Consider the following 13427-nt stretch of genomic DNA (forward strand, 5'->3'; position numbering starts at 1 on the left):
GCTGTAAACCTTACACACTTATGATTAAGTTGTTGTGTTCAGTTCTGTCTGTAAAATTCATGGCCTCAAGGAGTATGTCTGGATAGTTTAATGGACTTTTGTGGTGGACTCATCTCACTGCTGTAAGACTTACAGATAAAGCAGGCTGCCTGGTCGGGGACCCCCAGCTGTCTGTTGGTGCTGCAGCCATCTGGATGATGGAGAGATTCAGTTAGTCTGGCAGTAAGCTGAAACATTATACAAGAGATGACATGCACACATACACACTCCTGGCTTTTCAGTGCCTCGTGTCCCACATCATCATCGTGAAACAAGCAGAGAAATCGGCCTTTGTGTTTAGTATAAAGGAAAATACAATTATATTTAGGTCTTTCACATATGTTTGCCTCTACAAGCACAATGTTTTGATTTTCAGCTGCTTCTAAAACTCCAAAGTTAATTCTTTATGGAATCAAAGTGGGGAAAAGTCCATGTTGTGGAACCAGATATGAAATCATGCAGAGTGAGTATTTCATCAGTTTAATGTGTGTGGGAAAGATTGCAGAATGCACGAGCCTGCAGATAGGCAGCCGTAAATCTCTGAGTTTCTTTGTCTTTTTTTGCATGTAAATTAAAAATGATGACTTCAGTAAGAATTGATCAAATGAACAAAGGAACAGATGATGCATTGATTAATCTATGATGTACCTGGCCTGCAGCCAGATCCTTGTGGTTTGGACACTTGCTCTCACTTTCCTGTGTGTGATGTAACCATTATTGAACTCATGTTACAACATGTAAGAACACTTTCTCATCTCTGATGTTGGGAAATATTTTGTGCTGTTTCTCTTGATCCATTTAACCTCTTCCCTGTGCACTTCAGCCTCTTTGCTTTCTTTTGTGTCCTATTTTATTTGTTCTTGGCCATCGCATGCTCTCTTTCCTCTGACATCTTCTGTCTTTGACGTTGGTTTGGTATTAGAAATTGAATGAAGTTGTCTTCTAGCAACTTTTTAAAATAATTTTATTTTTGTTCTTGCACAGATCATTCACATTGGGAGCAATGCAACTGTCCGATAGAGCAGAACCTCTGTACACATCATTTATTCATAAGCAGCCTGGCTATATAAACATCACTAATCATTATTAGAGCTAAACAGTCTCAGAAGATTGTTTCTCCAAGTCCTATCTGCTTCTTCTTTCTTTCTTTTCCCTTTTTTCTACAAAAGATAGATAAAATATATATCAACAGCAATAAAATGAGCAAATATGAACAATTGGACAAGTGGTGCCATCTTAATACCTTCTAACTACCTTTATGATATTATGTATATCATTCAAACAAATTCCCTTCTGTAGCCTGTTACATACTCCACGAGAAGCGAGAACTCTTTTCTTGTTCTCGAGGCCCCGAGAAGAAAATGACGTAGGTCATTTTGTTCTCACGGACGTGTTTGAAGACAACTTTTGACACATCAGGCTGGCTGAAGTTTTTTCTTGCGGCGCTCTAAAGCTTGTTACATACTCCACGAGAAGCGAGAACTTTTTTCTTGTTCTCAAGGCTCCGAGAAGAAAATGACGTCATATTGTTCTGGTGGACGTGTTTGAAGACAGTTCTTGACACACCGGGCTGGCAGAACTTTTTTCTTGCAAGACTCCGAGAAGTATCGTGTGATTGGTCGGACATTTGAGGTGGGCGTGGTTAACATGGAGAAAGAATGAAGTGGAGTTGCCGCTTCCGCGTTTTTGCTGTTGCAGGTAAAACGGATTGTTTTGATAAAACAGCTGATCGAGGTGGTGAGAAAGTAGGAACAATTTTACATGTGGCATTAAAACAGTCGGACCCAGCCGCGTGCACGAACCGCCCTGCCGCGGACAAAGTTGCTTGTTAAATATGAAACTAGAAAAGTACTCGGAGAGCGGAAACCTCCGCCAAGCACAATGTTCAAGAATCCTTTTAAAACATTCCTGGATCCAGACGGTGATCCGGATCACTACCAAAATTTAATCAGTTCTTCATTTTTACATTTCCAACAACTCTTGAAATTTTTATAAAATTCCATTCGTAACCTTTTGAGTTATCTTGAGCAACAAGATGCCGGGAAAAACATAACCTCCTCAGGGGATGTAACAACCGGGTTCATTGCACATAACGCAGACATCTGCCCCCCGCAGTGATCCCTCCCCGCTGCAGACCTGCTTCTCGTGGAGTATGTATGGACCTGATGAACAAGACGTTTTTTCTTGTTCTTGCAGCCTCGAGAACAAGAACTCAGTTCTTGCTTCTCGTGGATTATGGAACAAACTTAAGAAGTGTCGTGTGATTGGTCGTAGGCCTGTCATGGTAACAAATTTTGCCTTGCGATTAATTGCCTCAGAAATGATTGCGATAGACAATAATATTATGGTAAGCGATTATTGTTGTCATTTCTAGACCATTTTCAACTAAAATAACAATAAAGCCATAATAATGCAAATTTCTCCCTTTCAAATATCAACGTACTTTAGTTTCTAAAGAACATTTATCTCGATGTGAAGGCTAGACTCATCCAGTCCCCAGTCTGCTTAAACATGTCAAGATTTCTCCAGGAGTTTTGGCAATGTTGTTATCTGGAAAATATGGTCTCTAAACACAATGTAACACAGAACATAGACGATGGTCAAGCTCATATAAGGGGACATGTTTGTACTTGAACAGAGGTGGAATGGAAAAATTGAATGCCTTTGATCGCCTTCAGTATGTCACTTTTCATGTCATTGTAAAGTTGTGGAAGTTGCCGTTTGTAACATGTATGTTCATACAGGTGATTCATACTGGCTGTGAAATGTTTGCAACATTTTTCAGCCCTGCCACGGTCAAAGTTGCTTGTTACCTACGCCAAGGAGGTTATGATTTTACATACGTTTATCTGTCTCTTCGTCTGTTTGTGTTCAAAAAAAGTTATGGACGGATTTTAAAGACATTTTCAGGAGTTGTTGGAAATATGAAAAAGAACAACTGATTTATTTTGGAGGTGATTTGGATCACCATTTGGATCCAGGATCTTTGTAAAGACCGTGGCGGAGGTTTGCACTCTCCGAGTGCTTTTGTAGTTCATTATGAAACAACTGGGTTTATTGCACATAAAAGCATACATCAGCGCCTGCAGTGATCCCTCCCCGTTGGAGACGAAGCTTCTCGTGGAGTATGAATGGACCTGACGAAAGAGAATTTTTTTCTTGTTCTTGCAGGCAGGAGAGCAAGAACACAGTTCTTGCTTCTCGTGGAGCATGTAACAAGCTTAAGTCTCTAATATATGGGGCTCATTTGAGCCAGACGTGGTCAAATTGATGACTTTGAAGCTGGAAAGACATAGTCAGCTTCTCCATGACAATATCTGGTAAACCGTATTTTACAGTTCTTGAATTCTAGGTACATCCATTTTTTTCAAGTAAAGGTTTTCTTAGCTGCCATTAACATAATTCTCCATAAGTGTTTATCTGATAGAGAGCTTATATTAGGAATTTTCAAGCCAAGGTGTAGCCTTCTAGTAATTTAAAGACATGTTTACCCGGACACACCCACATACACTGACTCACACTCCCACAGAGGAAGGCTCTTCCGCCCTCTGTACTTCTTTTCCTCTCATGCTCACCTCCTCCTTTATACTCGGCTCCCTTTCTTTATATCTCTTCCACCAGCTTCTGCCTTTATCTTTTCCGCTTCTTTCTTTTCTCTTTTCCGCACTCCTTTGTATTTTTCCCTCTCTGATTTCAATGTGTCACTGTAAACTAACAGAAAAAGGTCAAAAAACATTTTTAATCCCATGTTTATAGATAGGAGATCCCATTAATTTTACATAATGGTGTGTAATATTGTCACATTAATATATGTCTGTAGTTTTTATTGATAATAAACATGCAGATATGTGAAAACTAACGTTACACCCTCATTCAGCTTGCAGGCGTTACTGATTATGTCCTGATAGTAAAAACCTATTAAAAATAGGCTGTGCTCTTTTTCTTTTTTTTTTTTTTTACATGGCTTTAAGCTTATTTTATTTTATGTGATATTATTCCATTGATCTTAAAATCAACATTCAGATGATGCGTTGTTGTGTCAGCTCCAGTTTTTGGAGGCTGGCAAGTCTGTCGGGTTGTCTTAAACGTACAGCTCTAAAGAGCCACGCAGATCTGTGCTTTGACAAAAATTGCATATGCTCTCATTTTTTCTAATGGTGGCAGCACTAGCTACATTATACAGATTTAAAAGTCACTACCCAGAAACAAAATCCCTGACAAGTCTAATAAAGCAAGCTGCTTATGTTGCCATGTAATTGAGACTAAATACACTGGAGTAAAGGGCTGCATGACACTGGGAAAAGTGATATTTCCTTTATTAAAGTGAGTACTGGGATATGTGATTATGATATGATAAACAAATGGGATCATGATTCACCTTGTTGGGTTATCAAGAAAAAATGAGACACAATACTGATAATGCTGACTTACAAACATTGATTTTTTTCCTGGAGTCTTATTTTTTCATCAGTCAAACAAAATAAAATGAATCGAAAAATTAGAACCTACAAATATACAAGATTTATTGGGAGGACTAAACCACACAGACATCTCAGTAAGACATACTTTGTTTAACCTCTGAGAAGTAAACGTGACATGAAAATGTCATTTTATCCACCTAAAGTTACCAGCTTGTTAAGAAGATGTGAAGATTTGTCATATAGTTTGACACCCACAGACACCACACTGATTGTATTTCAGCTTCAGCTGACTCATGTTGGCCATCTCTCTGCGTGTTTATCGCTGTCATGGATTCTTTCCTTTTGCTCTGTCCGAGACGCTGATGTTAACTTGTTGTATTGTGTTCTATAGCAACTTGAATTTTGCAGCTCTTGCACAGTAACTGTCTCTGTTCAGTTGTTAGCTTGAAAGAAAATGTCTCCATATGACAGGAGAAGCCGCCAGTTCTATGTCTGTGGAGTCAACCATTCATCTACACCCTCGTTCACTTCAGAACTCTGACAACCTTGTTATTTCTTAATTAGCAGCCCAGAAACTGTCAGACTGCTGTGAGAAAATGTTGTAACACTCATACATAAGGATTAAACAACAAGAAGTCATGCATTACAGGGTTTAATGCACGATGCAGAGTCTAGAACACCACGATGTGCAGCAAAGTGCATTAAAACTGTGAAATGCACGGATCCGAGTTGTTTTATCTGCTTTTACCATGGTCCCATACAGTAAAAAAATTTCTAACAAATGCTTATGTCTTTTTTACAAAACTTGCTAAATATGCTAAAGCTATAGGAACTATTTTATGTTGGCCTTGATGTAGTTTTAATGCTAAACAGTCGTTATCAAGCTACAGCGCGTATCTCTCATTCACCTGTCAAAAACCAGCTTATCTGCATCAGTTGATTAATGCGTTGCTATGGTGACGCATGTAACGGATTGATATAACAGTGATTTAACTTGAACTATGTGTGAGTATATACAAAAATAATGCATGCTAGTCTGTGTTAGAATTGGTCATGGTATAAATATTCCTATTTAATAAAATCACAACATTTTGAAATAAATGACCACACAGGTTGACGATATGATAAGAATAATTGTTTAGCAATAATTGAGTAGTTGAAAGGTTTGTTTTCAGGTATTTGTTAGCTGTGTTGATTTGTTTCACGAGTTACCTTTGCATTTGAACAGGTTGAACCGGACAGCTTAAATTGTTGGTTATTTAAAACTATAAAGCACCACAGAGAAAGGTGGTGGATTTTCCTTTAAGGGGAAGTGAGCAGTGAGTGAGTTTCATTTGAGCAGGAAACGGACATGCTTTCAGTCACATTTAAATGGGGTGCAGTTTTATTACACCCCTGCCAAGCTTTAAAACAGCCTCACCTTCTGCACTACGATTTCCTTTTTTGTTTTGCTTGCTCCTGCTCACTCACATCCAGTTATTTTCCCTTATCATACCTTTTACTTTGTTGTTATATCACCCTTTGTCTCATTCTGGTTGGTCTCTGTTTCATCAAATCCCTCCTGCCACCAAGCTTTTTCTCTACTACACACTTCCCCCTTCCTCCCTTTCTCTTGCCATTCTCCATCTGGGCCCGTGGAGCCGCTTTGCCCCAGAACTCTCCTGAATAGAGCAGGCACACACTAGTCCAACAACTCTCCTGATCTGTACACAGATGCCCCCTTTTTTCCATCTTGTCTGTGTTTACTGTCACTTCCAGTGCACTGTCCAGAATGGGATTTTTTTCCACTCGTCATGAGCAAGTGTGTGAAAGTGTTCACCCGATTTGTTCCACCTCTGTGATCTCAGTCGGGAGGAGGAATATTTGGTGAATAAAGAAGGAAATTCAGAAAAAAAAAAAAAAAAAAGAGTTGAAGGAATGCTTGGAATGCTCAAGGAAAGCGTTGCTGACTACACTTTCACTCCTTCCTTCTCCTCCTTTTCTTAATTTCTTCTCTTACACAAAACAGGGTTTTGCCTGACTTTCTCTCTCGTACTCATCCAGTTTACGTAAAATAAATAAACAGCTACAACTCCAGAAATAAGGATAGATGGTTGTAACCATGACGTCTAAGTTTTAGCTTCCATTTGACGCCTTACCCTCTGAACGATAACGTGGAGTTTTGCTCTCAGAGTGCATGCCTCTTGAACTCTTTTCTGCACTAAATCAAACCAGCTGAACAAAAACCACTCTGTCCGTTTCTGCAACTGCTGGATGCAATCTATCATCTACTGTACTCCAGGCGAGCCACATGACGTGAGTGTGAATGTGTGTGTGAGACATAATTATAGGAGGACCACTCTGTATATGTTTATAGGGGTTGTGTGCATTGTTAATATTTATATTTAGGCATCAAGTCAGACTTCAGATTGCATGTGTATTTGCTTGTTTTGGTCGTTTTTATGTTTAATTGCTTGTATGCAGCTCGAGAGATGTCACCAAGAGGGTATATTTGTCCTTGTTGCCATGTGTCATGTTTTATATACATAAGTGTCTGTGTGTTGTGCACACATGGGTGCAGACGTACGTATATGTACACACAAGTACTTCTAGCAAAGGATGCCTTTTAACAGTTGATTTTGTTAGGATGAGACAATACGTGTGTTTTGTGGAAAAGGAAGGTACTTAGCAGAGTTTTTTTTAGATGTTGTTTGTGTGTGTGTGTGTGTGTGTGTGTGTGTGTGTGTGTGTGTGTGTGTGTGTGTGTGTGTGTGTGTGTGTGTGTGTGTGTCTTTTTAAAAGGTGCACTGTTGCCATTGGTTGTTGTTCTTTGTGTTGCATTGTTTTCATTCTCTTCAATTATTTAACCTAATAGTCTAGGTGCTGGTGGGAAATGGACCTGTGTGTGTATGTTTGTGTCTGCCACTGTAAAAAGGGAAGTAAAGCTTCACTTCCATAGCAACATAAGACCTTGTCAGAGTATTTGTTTTATTCAAAGATTTTATTTAACAGCATGTAGTGTCTTTAACAGCACACTTATACCAGCTTGACATCAGCAAGAAGGTTCAATTTTATCTCTTGTAAAATCCTGTGTGTATAAATGAGATGTTAATTCAGAGAGACAGGTGAACACAGCACCCGTTGCATCGGGGCAGTTTTTTATTATTAGGATTTGATGAGATGGGAAACACAAACTGGCACTCGAGTGTATTTTCCGCTGAATGAACATGGATATAAATGAGGCCTTCAGGTTAATACGTAAATGAATGACGTCAGCAGAGCTCTGGTCTGTTGCATCTCTGCGAAGTAAATGCTTTAATCATCTGCAAAAGTTTTCAGGTAATTTAAAGTTAATCTCCTTTTAAGAAAATACCAAACCAGCTGCCTTGAAAAACACTCAGGTCAATAAAAACATTTTGTCTAATTTTAACTTGAATAAATAATCATTGTTATTAGTTAAAAAGATGATGTATTCTCAGTGTTGGCATTTGAAATATATAAAGATTTACCAGATTTACTCAACCAAATTCAAGACAGTAATTGTTTTTGATAAACCAAGTATACACTTAGAAAATGGGGTGACTATTAATATTAATTCCTTTCTGAGAATCTTTAGAGATTAATGCGTTAGCCCATTTCCATGAATCAAACAGTAAAAGAAAAGCACGAGAGTTTTAATGGCAGAGGAAAGACGTTCAGAAAAATCAGCGAAGAAAATGCAGGACAGGAAGCCGACTGAGGCAGAATTCAAGATGCAAAAATATGTGTCATATTACCAGTGCCACTGCTGAGTAGAGCTCAGAGGCAGGTAGGGGGAAGTGTTCCTAAATATGTTTACAGGCAGTCCTTGGGTACGCGCTTCTCGACTAACATCATTTCGACTTACGATGCTCATTACATAAATGTAAATTTAAAAAGTTATGAGGTTCCATATAAGCTCTTGCTTATGATGCAAAGGCTAAGATGATGCTTCAGTGCATGTATTTTTATTTTATTTTAATTTAAATGTCTATTTTTCCATTAATGTAATGCATAATATGTGTATTTAGTTTGTTATTAAGTGATTAAGGGTGTATTAAAGGGTATTTAAGGGTAAAAATCTGAATTATGCAGAATTTTGGGTTATGCTGCAGCGTAGAAAAGAAACTAGTTTGTAAACCAAGAACTGCCTGTACATGGTGTTGGGAAAAAACAAATAATTATTTTTGTACAATTAAAACCAGATTTTTAAATACAAGTATTCATGTCAGTCTGAGTGAAATTCATAATGGAATAATTTTCAGAGTCACTCGGTTGGGGAGGAACTTTGCTCTTCCATTCTGATTTAGCTTGATTGAACCTGGACATTTATACCATGCTCTTAGATCCTGTTCTTGCCTTTTACCCAACCTGCCTAGCTTTACTTTCATCAGCTGATTCAGGTCACCTGTGTTTTATCACCAATAAGAATCAACAGTAAAAAATTTAGGAATAACTAAAGTACACAATGAGCACTGATATGACATTTTTGGGTTCTTTTACGAGTTTACATCATCACATCTAAAAGCAGGCATTTACTTGTTTTATTGGAACTGACCCAACAAAAGAACCAGCTTAAAAAGCTGACAGAAACAGTAAAGACACTTTAGATCATGCTCTTTGCTGACTGAGTAAAGACTTATAAACGCTGCGGAGCACTTAATGTTATTAAATCGACTTTTCAATTGAGCATCTTGTGATTTTAATTTCATTACTCCATGCTGGCTTTGAGACTGTCTGCACAGATTCAAACAAGTTCCAATCCAATAGAAATGTATGTTTCCACTTGCTTAATGCATTAAATTTCTATTTATTGTACAGAAAAGAAAAATGTTGCCCGCTAGAGTTTCTGTGCCAGCTGGCCAGCAGTCTGTATAGACCTGGAAAAACAAAACAAAAAAAAAAAAACACGGCGGCTACTAGTGAATAATGGAGCAGGAAGATGGATTGAGATGTAAAGATGTGTAAAATGTTGAGTGGAAGAAGGAGTAAATCAGCAGAGCGGATGATGGATCAAGCTGGAAAGCTGGGGAGAAGTGCCAGGTGGAGGGAGGAGGGATGAACTGATGATGCAGACAAGCTGAGCTGAAGATGCAGATAAAATGTTGAGTAACAGAAAGATTGATAGATGTTGGTGTGACAGGAGAGAAGAGGGTGGATGAAAAGATAGAAGCAATACACTGACACAAAGGGAAGAGTAGGTGGTGGAATAAAGGTAAAGCAGGACTTCACTTATGCTGATTTCCTTTTATCTGAGCCATTTACTCTAGTCATCGCATTTTCTGGATTAAATGTGAAAGTCTCAGACATTTAATCTGAACTCTGCTGTGTTGACTTTTAGATCAATATTACAGCTCAACTCTCTTGTTTCAAACTGAACCCTGGATGTAACTCACAAAAGCATTGGTGGGGCGGGGTGGGGGGGGCATGGAGCGAGTCGTAGAGAAAAAGCTGAACATACTAATCCATAGGCACATACAGGGGATTCTGCAAGATTTTTTGTCATTAAAATTTGGCTGCACTTGTTCCTCATGTTGATATGTGATCCTTGTTGTGCTTTAGGCCAACAAAAATAAAATTTAAGTCCCAGTTTTATTGGTTTTTATTACATTTCACTGTTGTGATATCACTTGATCAGAGATATGAGGACATAAGAACAAGTTTCAGATCATTTATAGGGTAAGAAATATGTTAGAGATTGATGTGGAGTATTAGCAGTGAGCATAGCCTTTTTTTTAAATTTGTGTCTTGTCCAGCATTTAAGCAAGCAGAATAATGGTCTGGATGCTGTGTTCTGCTGAGCAACTTTACTTTGCCAAGGGGAGCATTACTGGTATGATGATCCTCTTGATTTTCTGGATTCTTATGTTATATCTTTATTTATTTTGTATAATTGTAATACAGAGTTTCTACTGCTGGACCAGACCGGAGAAGATAGAAGAGAGACAGAAAGACAAAGGGAAAGAGAAAGAAAACACCTCATAGAGAGCGAGAGAGGAAAAAAGAGAGAAAGAGAGAGAGAGAAAGAAAAAAAAAACAGACATTTTCATGAACATATGCATATATACGTATTCATCTATATAAACGCATGTATATACACATTCACACACATATACACAAACAGGCCGATCCACAGTCCCCCTGTGGAGGACTAAGCTATCAAGTGACAGGAGCACCAAAAACTGTTGGGTTAAATATTAATGGGAGACAAGGAAAACTAGCTGCTGTTAGTGGATAAACCTGTGACTGTGTCACGTGCAGAACATGCAGAGTGGAACGTGTTCAGAGCAGAGTGATCATGCCAATGTGACCCCGCTCACACAAAGGCAAGAAGCAGGCCAGGAAGACCCCGGGACTCAGGTAGCCGGCAGCCACCCCCAAGCACAGGATCCAACCACCCCACTCCAGAGCCAACCATGGACCCATCCAGGAGGCGTTGGAGGGGAGCCCCAGCCGGAGTCCCCCGCAGTCAGGGGGAACAGGCCCCAGCGGGCCCAGACCTGCAAGAACCGGCCCCGCCGGGCGCCGGCCACCCAGGGCGGACAGAGCGTGGGCCCCAGGGCCCCAAGAGCCCGAAGGCAACCCCCCCACCCCCGAGGGCAGAGGGCCCAGCCCACACCAATGGAAAACCAGGATACCCGGACCTCCGCCGAGTGGCAGTCAGGCTGCACCCCAGTGCACCAGCCGCGCTTCCCGGGCACAAGACACCCCCACAAAATTGAGTGGCAGTAACCCCACCGTGTTGGGAGAGGGACTGTCTAAGCAGCCCCGCCCACCATACACTGCATGGCCTGCCTCCCAAAACATGTCCATGAGTTGTCAGTGTGTTTTTTTGTGAAATGGTGACTAAGTGTAATTAAAACTGGGAGCTGGGCCAGTACTGGGTGCAATGATCAAGACCACCTTCATAGCCTCTCTCACCACCCAGCACAATGTGCACACCTCCCAACACCCTGTCTGTGTGTGGTGGAGAGCGGGGAAGGGGAAGGGGAAGGGGATTTATGACCAGAGGGAAGCGAACCTCTCTCCAGAAAGTGAGCCGCCATCGGCACTAGGCATGCCCCCACTCCCAGGGCCACCGAGGGCCAGGACAAGCAGGAGCAGCCGCCCCAAAAGCCAGAGCCCTCACCAACACTAATCAAGGAGCCACCGCTGGCCCCAGGAGGCACCAACCCGCCACATGCAAAGGGCGGCAGGAAGACAAGGAAGGGGGGGCGGCAGAAGGGGAACCCAGACCAAAGGTCCACCGTCCCTACCCCCACCGAGGGCACCCCCCCACCCGGAGACACGCTGGGGAGCAGTGAGCATAGCCTTAAAGGTTATACCCAAAGCTCCGGCTGTTGAAAGTTAAGTGCTGAAAAAACCCTCATCCATTAGAGGCTCCCCATAGAGTCCAATGTTAAAAACTCCAACTTCACATCTCAAAATTGAGCATAATTAGGGCGTGTCCTTTTGATTGAAAGGTATATTCGGCTACAAGAAAGCAGAATGTAGCAAAACCCGTTCTTTAGCCGGTGTGACCTAGTTTTAGCTCCTTACCTCCGTTATCTGGTCAGCTGGTTAGTTATCTGATAAGTTCAGTTAGCTCTTAGCAACAGGTAGGTCAGAAATTGATAGATGTCAATCATTCAAAACCATGGCCAGCTCCCTTTTCGCTCTACCGCTTTGCCAAGATGGCAACGATAGGAACCGCCCAATGAGCCTTAATTCAGCTCTTCAGAAACCTATGGGTGACGTCACAGAGGCTGCGTCAATCTTTTATATTCAGTCTATGGTTCAACCAGTTCTTCCAGTTCCATCTTTTTTCCATCTCAAACTTTGTTGTCTTCTTGGACATTTTGTCATCTGTGATATTAGACATATTTATGAGTGTTTACTTGTGATTATGAGTCATTGTTTAACAGTACACTGCTCACAAATTACATCAAGTCAGCTGGCTAATACACTGATCTGAATACACTTTCATGTGTGGAGAATCTACTTTTAATCAGTCTGGGAAGCAGATTAATCTTCCCCTTTGACACTAAATGAAACTCCATTTTGTTTCAAGCCAGTTTATCCTGATTGAGGTGTTCATATGGAGAATTTTAATTCAGTTTGGTCTTCTAAACCAGTTTTATTCAGAACATTAGGATCAATGTAAACCCACCTACTGAAGAGTCTTCATGTGTGACTCCAAACCTCCCATAAACCTCCCAGTTATTAAATGTTAAATTGACTGTTGTTGATCATGTAAAATATTATAACTTTTTAACTGTCATACATGAATATATTGGAGGCAATTTGGATATCTGTGTCCTGCACAAGGACTGTCTGTGTAAGCCAGGGGATCAAACCAACAAACCTTGTGATGATCAAACTTTTCCTGTAGAGCTACAGCCTCCCTTATTTTTGGTACCGGAGAACGTCTGTGTAGAGGAAGTGCAGTCAACACCACAGAGCTCAAAAGATCTATTGTCAGGGAATTAAAAAAAAAAAAACAACCCCTCAGATGATCTTTTCTGTGTTTTTTTTAACAATTTAAAGGTGTTCCTTTCTATATGTAATCTGTAGGAATGTTCGATATTTGCTTTTTTTTTTACCGACATCCGATATAATAAATTTGTTCAAACTCTTAATTTCCAATACCAATATAAATTGAAACAATATATTTGATGGAAGTTGTGCCAAAAAAACAAAAAATATATTTGGAAAACTAAAGATGATGTCTGTTATATTTAGTCATTTTGAGTTACATGAGACATTGCTGAACAGTTTGATATACAATATGTTTCATTAAAACATCAAAAGCCAATAACAATAATTTCTGAAATTGCATTTTTATGCCAATACCGGCCGATAATATCAGATAGGGCAGGGCGGTATGACGATATATATCCTTTGGATAATAGAAAATGTCTATTGTTTCATATGAGGTTCTATTGTTTACGCCAGGATAAGGTGCTGTACTGCAGTATTTTACGTCAAGAT

The 13427-nt window shown here is 40.1% G+C and overlaps 1 protein-coding gene across 2 annotated transcripts in view; it reads left to right on the forward strand.

Moving 5' to 3' along the window:
* Positions 1–13427, forward strand: part of LOC306773437 (ELKS/Rab6-interacting/CAST family member 1-like) — a 164278-nt gene that overhangs the window by 14264 nt on the left and 136587 nt on the right. The gene's annotated exons all lie outside the window — the stretch shown is intronic.

This window comes from Telmatherina bonti (assembly GCF_933228915.1).
Source record: "Telmatherina bonti genome assembly, chromosome: 23".
In the NCBI taxonomy this organism is placed as follows: domain Eukaryota; kingdom Metazoa; phylum Chordata; class Actinopteri; order Atheriniformes; family Telmatherinidae; genus Telmatherina; species Telmatherina bonti.